We start from the raw sequence: 1,918 nt of genomic DNA, 5'->3' as shown, positions 1-1,918 counted from the left end.
TCTGTTATTTACTTTCCATTCATTTAAATTTCTGCAAGTCCCTAATCTAAATTCTGTTTAGCTCAACTAGCATATTCTTCTAACTAAAGTTGCTTGACCAATCAATCCTTGTGGGATTCGACCTCACTCTATTGTGAGTTTTACTTGACGACAATTCGGTATACTTGCCGAAGGGAAATTTGTTGAGAGACAAGTTTTCATGCATCAAGTTTATGGCGCCGTTGCCCGGGATTGATTTTGAATCAACAATGATTAAGTTTGAAGATCACTAGATTGAGCATTTTTCTTTTTGTTTATTTGATTCAGTCAATTTCTTTTAGTTTTTTTTAATTTTTTCCTCACCCCCTTCACCCTCTTTATTTTTCGTTCTTTCTTTCTTTGAAAATTACAATTCTGATCACTAACCCACTAACCGTTTGATAAGTTGCATCACTCACACTAACAATTACTCTAACAAGAATAGTTTCTTCATTTTATCTACTGTTGTATAATCTGTCTGTTGTATGACAGGGAGAAGAGAAGGAGTTTTAACATCCTTCGATTCAGAACCTGAAAGGACCCTTTGGAGACTAAAAAGGGAAGCAAGAGGGAAAAGAATTATTGGTGCTGAGGAAGAGGAAGAATACTTTGAACCCAATATGGAAGAAAATTTGGAGAACAATCATGAAGAAGAAGCTCACAACCATGCTAGAGAAGGTCATGCAAACCCTTCTAGGCAAGAAAGGAGAGTTCTAGGCTCCTATATCAATCCTAATCCAAGAAACTGTGGAAGTAGCATTCAGAAGCCCACCATACATGCCAACAATTTTGAACTAAAACCCCAGCTCATCACCCTTGTTCAGAACAATTGTTCATTTGGAGGAAGTGCTCAAGAAGATCCTAATCAACATCTAACCACTTTCCTGAGAATTTGTGACACTGTGAAATCTAATGGAGTCCATCCGGATGTCTATAGGCTGCTCTTATTCCCTTTTTCACTCAGGGACAAGGCATCCAAATGGCTTGAATCCTTCCCAAAGGAGAGCTTAACAAATTGGGAAGATGTGGTGAACAAGTTTTTGGCAAGATTTTACCCTCCTCAAAGGATCAACAGGCTCAGAGCTGAGGTGCAAACTTTCAGGCAACAAGATGGTGAGACTCTCTATGAAGCATGGGAGAGGTTCAAAGACTTAACAAGAAGATGCCCACCAGATATGTTCAATGAATGGGTTCAACTACACATCTTCTATGAAGGTCTTTCCTATGAGTCAAAGAAGGCGGTGGATTATTCATCAGGAGGCTCTCTAAACAATAAGAAAACCATTGAAGAAGCCATAGATGTCATTGAAACAGTTACTGAAAATGACTACTTCTATGCCTCCGAAAGAAGTAACACCAGAGGAGTAATGGAGCTGAACCACATGGATGCATTGTTAGCTCAAAATAAGATGATCACCAAGCAGCTAGCAGATCTTACCAAGAAGGTAGAGGAGAACTAAGTTGCAGCAGCCATCACCTCATCGTCAGCTCAAGAAGGAGTAAACATAGGAGAAGAAGGTGACTGGGAGCAAGCCAACTATGTTGGAAACTCACCTAGACAAGTCCATGATCCATACTCCAAAACATACAACTCTGGATGGAGAAATCACCCCAACTTTGGATGGGGAAACCAACAAGACCAAGGGCAAGATCAGAGACGCCACAACCTCAACTCCAACAACAATGCAACTCATCAACACACCTCACAGAGATCTTACCAACATGCATCTAACCAATCTTCTCAACCTCCTAATCTCAACCCACCATCATTAACAGATGATAGGCTCTCAAAGATTAAGGCTCTACTTGAAAACTTATGCAGAGAAGTCCAAGAAAACAAAGTGTTTAAGGAAGAAGTGTGAGCCAATATCAAGAACCAAGGAGAAAACATCAAGAGATT

The 1,918-nt window shown here is 39.8% G+C and overlaps 1 non-coding gene across 1 annotated transcript; it reads right to left on the bottom strand.

The window, feature by feature from the left end:
* Positions 1 to 1,091: 1,091 nt before the first annotated feature.
* On the bottom strand, positions 1,092 to 1,198 carry LOC112804523 (small nucleolar RNA R71). The gene has a single exon (XR_003203135.1). It is a non-coding gene; the product is annotated as a small nucleolar RNA R71 (small nucleolar RNA).
* Between the last annotated feature and the right edge of the window lie 720 nt (positions 1,199 to 1,918).

This window comes from Arachis hypogaea, chromosome 5, assembly GCF_003086295.3.
Source record: "Arachis hypogaea cultivar Tifrunner chromosome 5, arahy.Tifrunner.gnm2.J5K5, whole genome shotgun sequence".
NCBI lineage: Eukaryota > Viridiplantae > Streptophyta > Magnoliopsida > Fabales > Fabaceae > Arachis > Arachis hypogaea.
The sequence above is the reverse complement of the archived record's forward strand: the minus strand, read 5'-3'. Positions and strand labels throughout refer to the sequence as shown.